We start from the raw sequence: 12924 nt of genomic DNA, 5'->3' as shown, positions 1-12924 counted from the left end.
GCCTATCCACGTTCAACTGCAATACTTGTGGTCCAACTGTCCACTGAAAGGGAGTATTTCCAACACACCCTTCACAATTAAAAAAAAGAATAGATAATAAGATAACATGTGTGTTCCTAATTTAACCCTAACCCTAACCGAAATCTATGAGAAATATAGAAAACAGGGAAAATCTTTAAGCCTGAGATACATGCAGTTGGACAATCTTGTGCCAATGTTGCGAATATTATTCCAGATGAGGAAAGTATAGAGAGCAATGTTATTTTAAATTCATTTTTTTACAATGGGAGTTCTCAAAACTTCGGGAAGGATAATGAGGTTAAAATGACTTCCGTTATGCTTAAATTAGAAAATCTTTCTTGTGTCTAATACAGATTAGATTTGGCAGGAGTTTTAACTATTTGATTGGTTCTGTCTGTGCAGACTACTCAAAAGACTATTAGCCAAGCATTAAGAGATAATGGATGTTTGGAATGGAAGTTTGACCAGTCAGTAGTTGAAAAGCTAGCCAGTGCGTTCTGTGAGAGAAGCCTTCTTAGTAGCAATTGGTGGCATAGGTGCACTTTACAGTGCTTGGAGGACCCACTTTAATGTAGTGGAACCAGTAGAATATGTACTCCACCAAAAAAATAGTAAGTAATTCCATCCATCCATCTTCAAACCACTTATGGTGCACACAGGGTCGTTGGGGGCTGCAATCAATCCCAGCCAATTTTGGGCGAGAGACAGGGTACACCCTGGATTGGTTGCCAGCCAATTGCAGGGCTACACAGAGACCAACTAACATTCAAACTCACATCCACACACCTACGGGCAATTTAGAGCCACCAATTAACCTGATCCCCAGAGCATGTCTTTAGACTGTGGGAGGAAGCCAGAGGACCCGGAGAGAACCCACGCCGACAGGGGGAGAATATGCAGACTGCACAGAGAAAGGCCACAGGGAGAAGTCGAACTCAGGACATTCTTGCTGTGAGGCGACAGTGCTAACCATGACCCCACTGTGCAGCCCGTATGGCATTCCAATATATTTAAAAGCTTTGCTTCGAATTCAGCATTCTGCAAATGTGCTTCTTCCCCTTTCTGAGAGACATCAATTTCAGATTGCAAATTTACATTTACACGCACGTGGCTTCAGCAGACGTCTCTATTGGACATAATAAATGTTTACACTCTTTACATTGATGTTTTTACCAAGGATATCTCAAATAATCTAAATGGTGATACTGCAAGACAAGTTCATCTTTGTTGGGATGAGGTCAGCCTGTGAGATTATAACTCAATGATTTGAATAATAAATAATCTTTTTCAATGTGTAGCCAGTGAGAAAATGTCCTTCCTGAGCTACTGTAGGTTCAGGAAGGCCTTGGTTCCTCCTACTTCCTGGTTCACCCATTAGAAAGGGTATAAAGCTGCCCATAATGAAGCTGCTTTTGGCATGCTTGTCCCTTTCTGTGTTGGAGAGTGGCTGGAGAAGCCAGTGAGCTGGTAGGTGTTTTCATTCTCAGTTCTTATTAAAATGGTTTGGCCATTGGTGATCTTTCTGTTTGTGTCTCCCAGCTCGTCAGGGAGGCCCAAACCATGTGTGAGCCATACCAGGTGGAGGAGCCTCAAAGTAACTCCAGGCTGGCATTAGAAGCCATTGCTGTTTTGTGTTGCTTGTTCAGTTCTGGTCTGGAGTTTCTTCATGTTTGTAATATTAGTTAGTTTGCAGATTACTTTTGGTAAGTAATGTGTTTATTTTTGTGTTTTGAGGTTGTCTGCAGAGTAGCATCCCAGATGGTGGGTCTGGTGGCTGGGCCTTTAATCTGCTCATCCCATTGTCCGTTTGTCTGTATTTTCTTTTTACATAGCATGCCTCTATTTTATATTGTTTGTGTGGAGAAACTGAGTCGGTGAGTGCCCTGTGCCAGAGCCTGTCCCTGTTCCTGCCCCGGTGCAGCCTAGTCACCAGTAGCACTCAATTTGTTTGTAGAGGTGCATTTGGTTATTTCTACAGCTGATGGAAATTGGTGTAATCGTTTTGTATGCTTACTATATTTTAACTAAATGTTGAAATCTGGGAATACTTTTTCCTCTGTCTGACTTCAGTCACCTGTTGATCCGTGGTTGTTGGATAATTTATGAGGAAATATTTAACCCTGTGCTACCGGTGGTTACAAATGTATTTCTTCCAGTTGCTCAACTTCTCATGACTTGATCTACACACTATGCATCAGCTAAAACTAATGCATTCTAATACAACAGCCCTAAAACTATTTCTCCCGCATTCTCTTGTATCTGTCGACAGCCCAAATAGAAATCGGCTAATGGTACCCCTAGAGGGGATTTACTTGCACGTTGAACTTTACTAATTGCTTGTGATCTCTTCTCAGACTGCTATGGCTGGTTCTACACCTGCAGAATCAAGATGACCAATGGAAAAACTAAAACTTCCAATGTTCGGAAGTTAGGGGTAGGTTAAAGGGCAACCTCACTTCAATACATGGACAAAGATTTTGGCAATTACTTTTAATCTCAACTCTACCACTGAATTTCAGGGACAAGTAGGAGGCCAAACGGGTTAGTTGATGTGTAAAATGTTTGACCTACCTGTGGATTGCCCGTGGGATATTTCGTAACCCTGTTTTATAAATTGTTGCAGATAATTTCATTTTTAAAAAATATTGTATTGTCATTTACTCATTTCAGTTGGTTCAAAATGCGTTTGGCAAGAAACCTGGTGGAGACCGTGGTGCCATGAAAGCAAACAAAAGGTATGACTGACTTGCGTTAACAAGTACATTACTAAAGAGCCACTTCTCATATTTAACTGCACGCATTTTTCACAATGTTTTAACTTTGAATTGCTTGGTGTTTTATGGCGATTGTGATGTTTGTTCCCTAGTGCAAGTGAAACTTATGTGTGTAACCTGTAAAAATGCACTTTAAATACACATTTCTGTGACGGTAATTAAAACTGTCATTTTAAATTTGTATTTAAAGAGCAATTTTTCATTGACTGAACCATTTTTTTGCACAATATATCACAAGTGGGTATTTGAGTAATATCTTTATTGATTTGAATAGTTGCTTAAATATTTCTCATGCAGATGTTTTAAAATGGAAAGTCAACCTCATAGTGCTGTAACTTCAGTGTAACCCCAACACTGTATGTTAAGACCTTGTTTACTGGCTTAGTGTTGCAATGTTCTCCAATTTGACAGTCAAATGTACTGTGTACCTGGAATGTAATTTTGGCAGTGAATTAATAAAATGTCAGTGTATTCTAGAGGAGAGGGAGAAGATGGGAGAGGCCTGGGCTCTTTGTCAAGGTGTTTTTTATTTATTTTTATGTAATGCTTGTCGTACAAGCTGTAATGGCACAAATAAAATGTCTTTCTAACTGTAAAGAATGCCTGAGTGTTGTGGCCTGTCTTTAAGAACTATTTCGATCCTTTAGCTGCTGTTTATTTTCTGTTGGCCAATGTGTTCGTATTGCCCCATGTTCAATGTCGAAGTGTCCCTGAGCAAGACACCTAACCCCTAATTGTTCCCCAGGCAAAAATGTGAAAAGCCATAGGTTTAAAGTGTAATGTAAGTTGCTAAATAACATTAGCCTATGGGCAAAAAGATGCAATCTTGTCAGTGTTTCAAAGATTTTTCAGAATGGGTTGTGATTCCACACAGGACGGTCCAGAGAGGTGGTCGAGCAGTTTCAGCCTCCTCTGACGGTGGAAATTACCAGCACTCTTTAGTGATTTGAGAGAACGGTAAGACTTTTTTCCAGTATGGTTTTTGATATGTAATGCTTGTCATGCAGGCTGTGTGACGGGTCTAATAAAACATTCCTTTTCAAACCGTCAAGAGCCTGACTGTTGTATAATGTGTTAACTGTATCTTCTAAAATGTGGTTGATGTCCTGAACTATGCCACCCTCTTTAGCTGCTTCATTTAAATTTGGCAGCTGTTTGCTCGTACAGGGAAACTCCAATCAATGTTCAGAAAACATTCCGGTTGGGTAAAGTAGTTCTGTGATTCCACGCAGGATGATCCAGAGAAGACAACAGGGTCCTGCCTTCGGCTCCCTAGGAGCGGCCAAGCAACTTCAGCCTCCTGTGAAAATTGAGAGGTAAGACCCTTTCTCAGTACTGCTTTTCATGTCCTGCTGTGAAAGTCTAATAAAATGTTAGAATGCCAGACTGTTGGTTGGTTAACTGCATCTGCTGCTAATATATACTGAACTAATTCAGTTTTTATCTGCGCTTTCCCAGTGTGTAAAAAGATGCATTCTTGTCAGTGTTTAAATATTTCTTGTTTGCTGAAGTACTGTTGTGCTACCACACAGGACGATTCAGAGAACACTACAGGCTCCTGCTTCAGAGGCATGCAGCTTTAGCCTCCTGTGGAAATTGCCTTATGCTCCTGCAAAATTAGCGATTTGACTAACTGGTAAGACTTTTTTTTTTTTTCCCCCAGTAATGCTTGTCATGCAGGCTATGTGACCGGTCTTGAAAAATATTTGAAATGGTATGAATGCATAATGTACTTGCTGTGCTTCTTGTCTTTGGTTGTATTTCCTGAACGATTCGGTTTTAAATATTTTCCATTTGCCAATGTTTTAGGTGAAAAGATCATGTTAGTGTTTAAGACTGTTCTTGATAAGTTGTGTAATGTAGTCTTGTTATTTCTTGCAGGATGATAGAATCCAACTCTCTACAGGCTTTGGCAAAAGGTAAGACCCTAAGTGTGGGCTAGGGTTAGCGGGGGCTAAGTGTGGGCTAGGGTTAGCGGGGGCTAAGTGTGGGCTAGGGTTAGCGGGGGCTAAGTGTGGGCTAGGGTTAGCGGGGGCTAAGTGTGGGCTAGGGTTAGCGGGGGCTAAGTGTGGGCTAGGGTTAGCGGGGGCTAAGTGTGGGCTAGGGTTAGCGGGGGCTAAGTGTGGGCTAGGGTTAGCGGGGGCTAAGTGTGGGCTAGGGTTAGCGGGGGCTAAGTGTGGGCTAGGGTTAGCGGGGGCTAAGTGTGGGCTAGGGTTAGCGGGGGCTAAGTGTGGGCTAGGGTTAGCGGGGGCTAAGTGTGGGCTAGGGTTAGCGGGGGCTAAGTGTGGGCTAGGGTTAGCGGGGGCTAAGTGTGGGCTAGGGTTAGCGGGGGCTAAGTGTGGGCTAGGGTTAGCGGGGGCTAAGTGTGGGCTAGGGTTAGCGGGGGCTAAGTGTGGGCTAGGGTTAGCGGGGGCTAAGTGTGGGCTAGGGTTAGCGGGGGCTAAGTGTGGGCTAGGGTTAGCGGGGGCTAAGTGTGGGCTAGGGTTAGCGGGGGCTAAGTGTGGGCTAGGGTTAGCGGGGGCTAAGTGTGGGCTAGGGTTAGCGGGGGCTAAGTGTGGGCTAGGGTTAGCGGGGGCTAAGTGTGGGCTAGGGTTAGCGGGGGCTAAGTGTGGGCTAGGGTTAGCGGGGGCTAAGTGTGGGCTAGGGTTAGCGGGGGCTAAGTGTGGGCTAGGGTTAGCGGGGGCTAAGTGTGGGCTAGGGTTAGCGGGGGCTAAGTGTGGGCTAGGGTTAGCGGGGGCTAAGTGTGGGCTAGGGTTAGCGGGGGCTAAGTGTGGGCTAGGGTTAGCGGGGGCTAAGTGTGGGCTAGGGTTAGCGGGGGCTAAGTGTGGGCTAGGGTTAGCGGGGGCTAAGTGTGGGCTAGGGTTAGCGGGGGCTAAGTGTGGGCTAGGGTTAGCGGGGGCTAAGTGTGGGCTAGGGTTAGCGGGGGCTAAGTGTGGGCTAGGGTTAGCGGGGGCTAAGTGTGGGCTAGGGTTAGCGGGGGCTAAGTGTGGGCTAGGGTTAGCGGGGGCTAAGTGTGGGCTAGGGTTAGCGGGGGCTAAGTGTGGGCTAGGGTTAGCGGGGGCTAAGTGTGGGCTAGGGTTAGCGGGGGCTAAGTGTGGGCTAGGGTTAGCGGGGGCTAAGTGTGGGCTAGGGTTAGCGGGGGCTAAGTGTGGGCTAGGGTTAGCGGGGGCTAAGTGTGGGCTAGGGTTAGCGGGGGCTAAGTGTGGGCTAGGGTTAGCGGGGGCTAAGTGTGGGCTAGGGTTAGCGGGGGCTAAGTGTGGGCTAGGGTTAGCGGGGGCTAAGTGTGGGCTAGGGTTAGCGGGGGCTAAGTGTGGGCTAGGGTTAGCGGGGGCTAAGTGTGGGCTAGGGTTAGCGGGGGCTAAGTGTGGGCTAGGGTTAGCGGGGGCTAAGTGTGGGCTAGGGTTAGCGGGGGCTAAGTGTGGGCTAGGGTTAGCGGGGGCTAAGTGTGGGCTAGGGTTAGCGGGGGCTAAGTGTGGGCTAGGGTTAGCGGGGGCTAAGTGTGGGCTAGGGTTAGCGGGGGCTAAGTGTGGGCTAGGGTTAGCGGGGGCTAAGTGTGGGCTAGGGTTAGCGGGGGCTAAGTGTGGGCTAGGGTTAGCGGGGGCTAAGTGTGGGCTAGGGTTAGCGGGGGCTAAGTGTGGGCTAGGGTTAGCGGGGGCTAAGTGTGGGCTAGGGTTAGCGGGGGCTAAGTGTGGGCTAGGGTTAGCGGGGGCTAAGTGTGGGCTAGGGTTAGCGGGGGCTAAGTGTGGGCTAGGGTTAGCGGGGGCTAAGTGTGGGCTAGGGTTAGCGGGGGCTAAGTGTGGGCTAGGGTTAGCGGGGGCTAAGTGTGGGCTAGGGTTAGCGGGGGCTAAGTGTGGGCTAGGGTTAGCGGGGGCTAAGTGTGGGCTAGGGTTAGCGGGGGCTAAGTGTGGGCTAGGGTTAGCGGGGGCTAAGTGTGGGCTAGGGTTAGCGGGGGCTAAGTGTGGGCTAGGGTTAGCGGGGGCTAAGTGTGGGCTAGGGTTAGCGGGGGCTAAGTGTGGGCTAGGGTTAGCGGGGGCTAAGTGTGGGCTAGGGTTAGCGGGGGCTAAGTGTGGGCTAGGGTTAGCGGGGGCTAAGTGTGGGCTAGGGTTAGCGGGGGCTAAGTGTGGGCTAGGGTTAGCGGGGGCTAAGTGTGGGCTAGGGTTAGCGGGGGCTAAGTGTGGGCTAGGGTTAGCGGGGGCTAAGTGTGGGCTAGGGTTAGCGGGGGCTAAGTGTGGGCTAGGGTTAGCGGGGGCTAAGTGTGGGCTAGGGTTAGCGGGGGCTAAGTGTGGGCTAGGGTTAGCGGGGGCTAAGTGTGGGCTAGGGTTAGCGGGGGTTAGGGTTAGGGTTAGGGTTAGGGTTAGGGTTAGGGTTAGGGAATAAATAGTTTTGGATGGACCTGCGAGCAGGACCATCTGTGCACTGTCCAGCACTGCCTCACAGCCCGCAGCTCTTAGTCCTCATTTAAGCCCTTAGGATACCTGGTTTTTAATTTATTGATCCAGCCCCTCTCCGCTCTCCTCCTCTGGGGAGCGCTCCATCCGGGGTTCATCTGGATCACACACACAGACACAGATTTCCAACCGTGCGAAATAAAATGTGCCACAAGTGGCGTCAGTGTTTTTTTCTTTTTAATGATGTTGTGTTTGTGTTGTGTGAAGCGGGTCGCGATGGTGTTCCCCGTCTCCCCCACATATTGTAATCCACATTGTACACACGTGATGAGGTAAACACAGTTCTTAGACTTGGTGTTTCCCCTGGCTGAGTTCAGGAAAACGTCTCCCGTGCTGTGGCTTTGCAGCCATTTTCTGTGTTTATAAAAGGCATCACTCTGACCTCTCCCCTTAATGCTGTGCAGAGGTTTTAATTTGGCCTTTACCAGATAGTCCAGTAAATTCTTGTTTCTCCTGTAGGCCGGGATGATCCTGTGGTCCTGCAGGACAGAAGACCCTGTGGTGTGGGAGAGGAATCTCCTTCTGCATCCTCTGACCAATGCCATGGTGGAAGGTGAATACGTGGTGACAAAGGGGAGACTGGAGCCCACAGTAATAGGCTTCTTCTCTAGAAATGACCTCTGGCATTTTCTAAGAAAGGTCCTAGAGTACCCCCTGGTGGACAAAGCGTGAAAGAGCACCCCGACTGCAACACGGAAATCCTCCTCTCTGCTGCATATTCTGTGAAACCTCAACAGTTGGGATTTGATTAAGCCAGCATATGTGTGCTTTGGGTGGAAGCTGGTCTTGAAGAGCAGAGCATGTGTGTCTGTCTCCTTAAAAAATACCTTAATGTCCAATGTGTGGGTTTCCTTAAATGTGTTACTTTTAAACGTTGTGGTGTCCAGAAAATCAACAGAAGTCAAATTGTCGGTGGATTTAATTTTAATAGACTGATTGTGATTGTTGAGGGTGCACAGAAACACTTCAAAATCCTCCCTCGAGTGGGGCCACACACCCCAGATGTCGTCCAAATATCTATAATAATGCAGTGGCTTTTTAGGACATATTTTCAGGACTGATTCCTCCCACTCAGCCATAAAAATGTTAGCGTATGCAGGAGCAAACTTCTTCCCCATCGCTGTACCCTTGATTTGAAGGAAAAATTCCCCATTAAATTCAAAATCATTTTGGGTCAGATTGATCTCCAGTAACTGTAATAATTCTTTTTCTGGTCGCTTTTTGTCGGGGTGTTTCCGAAATGAATTCTTAACGGCCTGCATGCCTTCTTTTATGTCAATGTTTGTATAGAGACTATCAATATCTATGGTGAATAAAATTGAGTTGTCCGGAATGCGGAGTCTTTTAATTATCTCTACAAAGTGGTACGTGTCCTTTATGTAACTCGGGTGTGTGGTCGACAGAGGATTCAAAAAGTGGTCGAGGTACTCTGCAGTGTGATAAGTCTCACTGCTGCAGTCAGACACGATGGGCCTGCCGGGAGGGATTTCATGTGGTTTACTCCACTTGGCAGGGTCCTTGTGTATTTTGGGCAGCATATAGAATAATCTGGCTCTAGGTACAGCGTCACCCATTAAATAATGCTTTTGTTTCAGATTAATAAACTTCTTCTCATGTAGAGTTAGGATGATTTTATTTACAATCGGGACAGTGTTTGGATAAATGGGGTGGGTCAATTTGGTGTAGTATTTGGGATCATTAAGCTGTCTGTAGCCTTCCCATAAATATTGCTCCCTGTCCAAGATCACTATAGAGCTGCCCTTATCTGCTGGTTTAATAACTATGTGTTTGTTATTAACTAGTTCATCAAGTGCCCGCACTTCCTCCCTACTGAGGTTAGGCGGCACGTGATGAATTTTGAAGCGTGTGTTAAAATACCGAATGTCTGATTGTATTAGAGCAGTTATGGTGTGTGGTATTTGTGCCTGTACAGGAGCCCAGGACGATTTATAAATGAACGGGAGTCGTTCACACTCTCTCGAGTTTTCAAAATAAGCCGCCAGCTTTAACCTCCTGTGATACTGCTGTAGATCAAAGCGGCTCTGCTCTACAATCTGTTTATTAGTTCCCTTTGTGGGAATGAAATTTAACCCCCTGCCAAGGAGAGTGCGCTGTGCTTCAGTGAGTTTAAAGTTCTTAGTGAGGTTGATGACTAACTTATCCCCCTCCTGAGTAGGCAGGTTTATGGGGACAATTAGTTTAAGTAGTGAACCCAATTGTCAAATATGCGGGCAGCTGTGGCTCGGGTCCAGTGGATGTGATCCGGACCTGTGTGAAAGAGACCTGCTGGCAGCGCTGGGATGTACTCACACATTCTCGCAATAGCAGTGTTCAGATGTGTGAGGCGCAGTTTCTCCTTCGGGGGAAGATCTCCGGAGAAGTTGACCTGTGGCACAAAAACGTCAGCAGATGGAAAAGTCAGTCTAACGCTTCGGAGGGCCCTCTGCAGCTGTTTGATGGCCGTCTCCTGCGTTTTTTGGACACGGTTGTTAATGCCGAAGGCCAAAATGACCTTCTGCACCGTGACCTCAGAGGTCGTCTTGTTCATCAGGAGGGTTAGGGTTAGGGTTAGGGGTTAGGGTTAGGGTTAGGGTTAGGGTTAGGGTTAGGGTTAGGGTTAGGGTTAGGGTTAGGGTTAGGGTTAGGGTTAGGGTTAGGGTTAGGGTTAGGGTTAGGGTTAGGGTTAGGGTTAGGGTTAGGGTTAGGGTTAGGGTTAGGGTTAGGGTTAGGGTTAGGGTTAGGGTTAGGGTTAGGGTTAGGGTTAGGGTTAGGGTTAGGGTTAGGGTTAGGGTTAGGGTTAGGGTTAGGGTTAGGGTTAGGGTTAGGGTTAGGGTTAGGGTTAGGGTTAGGGTTAGGGTTAGGGTTAGGGTTAGGGTTAGGGTTAGGGTTAGGGTTAGGGTTAGGGTTAGGGTTAGGGTTAGGGTTAGGGTTAGGGTTAGGGTTAGGGTTAGGGTTAGGGTTAGGGTTAGGGTTAGGGTTAGGGTTAGGGTTAGGGTTAGGGTTAGGGTTAGGGTTAGGGTTAGGGTTAGGGTTAGGGTTAGGGTTAGGGTTAGGGTTAGGGTTAGGGTTAGGGTTAGGGTTAGGGTTAGGGTTAGGGTTAGGGTTAGGGTTAGGGTTAGGGTTAGGGTTAGGGTTAGGGTTAGGGTTAGGGTTAGGGTTAGGGTTAGGGTTAGGGTTAGGGTTAGGGTTAGGGTTAGGGTTAGGGTTAGGGTTAGGGTTAGGGTTAGGGTTAGGGTTAGGGTTAGGGTTAGGGTTAGGGTTAGGGTTAGGGTTAGGGTTAGGGTTAGGGTTAGGGTTAGGGTTAGGGTTAGGGTTAGGGTTAGGGTTAGGGTTAGGGTTAGGGTTAGGGTTAGGGTTAGGGTTAGGGTTAGGGTTAGGGTTAGGGTTAGGGTTAGGGTTAGGGTTAGGGTTAGGGTTAGGGTTAGGGTTAGGGTTAGGGTTAGGGTTAGGGTTAGGGTTAGGGTTAGGGTTAGGGTTAGGGTTAGGGTTAGGGTTAGGGTTAGGGTTAGGGTTAGGGTTAGGGTTAGGGTTAGGGTTAGGGTTAGGGTTAGGGTTAGGGTTAGGGTTAGGGTTAGGGTTAGGGTTAGGGTTAGGGTTAGGGTTAGGGTTAGGGTTAGGGTTAGGGTTAGGGTTAGGGTTAGGGTTAGGGTTAGGGTTAGGGTTAGGGTTAGGGTTAGGGTTAGGGTTAGGGTTAGGGTTAGGGTTAGGGTTAGGGTTAGGGTTAGGGTTAGGGTTAGGGTTAGGGTTAGGGTTAGGGTTAGGGTTAGGGTTAGGGTTAGGGTTAGGGTTAGGGTTAGGGTTAGGGTTAGGGTTAGGGTTAGGGTTAGGGTTAGGGTTAGGGTTAGGGTTAGGGTTAGGGTTAGGGTTAGGGTTAGGGTTAGGGTTAGGGTTAGGGTTAGGGTTAGGGTTAGGGTTAGGGTTAGGGTTAGGGTTAGGGTTAGGGTTAGGGTTAGGGTTAGGGTTAGGGTTAGGGTTAGGGTTAGGGTTAGGGTTAGGGTTAGGGTTAGGGTTAGGGTTAGGGTTAGGGTTAGGGTTAGGGTTAGGGTTAGGGTTAGGGTTAGGGTTAGGGTTAGGGTTAGGGTTAGGGTTAGGGTTAGGGTTAGGGTTAGGGTTAGGGTTAGGGTTAGGGTTAGGGTTAGGGTTAGGGTTAGGGTTAGGGTTAGGGTTAGGGTTAGGGTTAGGGTTAGGGTTAGGGTTAGGGTTAGGGTTAGGGTTAGGGTTAGGGTTAGGGTTAGGGTTAGGGTTAGGGTTAGGGTTAGGGTTAGGGTTAGGGTTAGGGTTAGGGTTAGGGTTAGGGTTAGGGTTAGGGTTAGGGTTAGGGTTAGGGTTAGGGTTAGGGTTAGGGTTAGGGTTAGGGTTAGGGTTAGGGTTAGGGTTAGGGTTAGGGTTAGGGTTAGGGTTAGGGTTAGGGTTAGGGTTAGGGTTAGGGTTAGGGTTAGGGTTAGGGTTAGGGTTAGGGTTAGGGTTAGGGTTAGGGTTAGGGTTAGGGTTAGGGTTAGGGTTAGGGTTAGGGTTAGGGTTAGGGTTAGGGTTAGGGTTAGGGTTAGGGTTAGGGTTAGGGTTAGGGTTAGGGTTAGGGTTAGGGTTAGGGTTAGGGTTAGGGTTAGGGTTAGGGTTAGGGTTAGGGTTAGGGTTAGGGTTAGGGTTAGGGTTAGGGTTAGGGTTAGGGTTAGGGTTAGGGTTAGGGTTAGGGTTAGGGTTAGGGTTAGGGTTAGGGTTAGGGTTAGGGTTAGGGTTAGGGTTAGGGTTAGGGTTAGGGTTAGGGTTAGGGTTAGGGTTAGGGTTAGGGTTAGGGTTAGGGTTAGGGTTAGGGTTAGGGTTAGGGTTAGGGTTAGGGTTAGGGTTAGGGTTAGGGTTAGGGTTAGGGTTAGGGTTAGGGTTAGGGTTAGGGTTAGGGTTAGGGTTAGGGTTAGGGTTAGGGTTAGGGTTAGGGTTAGGGTTAGGGTTAGGGTTAGGGTTAGGGTTAGGGTTAGGGTTAGGGTTAGGGTTAGGGTTAGGGTTAGGGTTAGGGTTAGGGTTAGGGTTAGGGTTAGGGTTAGGGTTAGGGTTAGGGTTAGGGTTAGGGTTAGGGTTAGGGTTAGGGTTAGGGTTAGGGTTAGGGTTAGGGTTAGGGTTAGGGTTAGGGTTAGGGTTAGGGTTAGGGTTAGGGTTAGGGTTAGGGTTAGGGTTAGGGTTAGGGTTAGGGTTAGGGTTAGGGTTAGGGTTAGGGTTAGGGTTAGGGTTAGGGTTAGGGTTAGGGTTAGGGTTAGGGTTAGGGTTAGGGTTAGGGTTAGGGTTAGGGTTAGGGTTAGGGTTAGGGTTAGGGTTAGGGTTAGGGTTAGGGTTAGGGTTAGGGTTAGGGTTAGGGTTAGGGTTAGGGTTAGGGTTAGGGTTAGGGTTAGGGTTAGGGTTAGGGTTAGGGTTAGGGTTAGGGTTAGGGTTAGGGTTAGGGTTAGGGTTAGGGTTAGGGTTAGGGTTAGGGTTAGGGTTAGGGTTAGGGTTAGGGTTAGGGTTAGGGTTAGGGTTAGGGTTAGGGTTAGGGTTAGGGTTAGGGTTAGGGTTAGGGTTAGGGTTAGGGTTAGGGTTAGGGTTAGGGTTAGGGTTAGGGTTAGGGTTAGGGTTAGGGTTAGGGTTAGGGTTAGGGTTAGGGTTAGGGTTAGGGTTAGGGTTAGGGTTAGGGTTAGGGTTAGGGTTAGGGTTAG

At 47.9% G+C, this 12924-nt stretch overlaps 1 long non-coding RNA gene across 3 annotated transcripts; it reads left to right on the top strand.

The window, feature by feature from the left end:
- Positions 1-1560: 1560 nt before the first annotated feature.
- On the top strand, positions 1561-7829 carry LOC120809996 (uncharacterized). Of its 3 annotated transcripts, XR_013453551.1 has the most exons (8): positions 1561-1724; positions 2376-2455; positions 2692-2756; positions 3670-3752; positions 4028-4111; positions 4328-4431; positions 4677-4714; positions 7703-7829. It is a non-coding gene; the product is annotated as an uncharacterized LOC120809996 (long non-coding RNA). The 3 variants fall into 3 exon arrangements; XR_013453550.1 differs by lacking the exon at positions 1561-1724 and having other exon boundaries at positions 2319-2455; XR_005710180.2 differs by lacking the exons at positions 1561-1724; positions 4328-4431; positions 4677-4714; positions 7703-7829 and having other exon boundaries at positions 2319-2455; positions 4028-4178.
- The last annotated feature ends 5095 nt before the right edge of the window (positions 7830-12924 follow it).

Source organism: Gasterosteus aculeatus, chromosome 20 (assembly GCF_964276395.1).
Source record: "Gasterosteus aculeatus chromosome 20, fGasAcu3.hap1.1, whole genome shotgun sequence".
NCBI lineage: Eukaryota > Metazoa > Chordata > Actinopteri > Perciformes > Gasterosteidae > Gasterosteus > Gasterosteus aculeatus.
This window is presented reverse-complemented; position numbering and strand designations above follow the sequence as displayed.